Here is a 212-nt window from a genome sequence, read left to right on the forward strand (position 1 = left end):
TGATAGTTTGTTTCATAGCACTGACTTCATTAACTTAACTTTAAGTGAAATTATATTTGAACTGAGTAGAGGAATAATAGTAATATATTTGTATTACATGTTGTTATTATAAATAAAAACATTTATCTATTTAGTAGTATTATTTCACTTGTTCTTCAATTGCTACTTTCGCTTTTAATAAAGCCGCTAGGGGAAAAGTTGCATTGAGGTGA

Source organism: Tachypleus tridentatus, chromosome 8 (assembly GCF_004210375.1).
Source record: "Tachypleus tridentatus isolate NWPU-2018 chromosome 8, ASM421037v1, whole genome shotgun sequence".
NCBI lineage: Eukaryota > Metazoa > Arthropoda > Merostomata > Xiphosura > Limulidae > Tachypleus > Tachypleus tridentatus.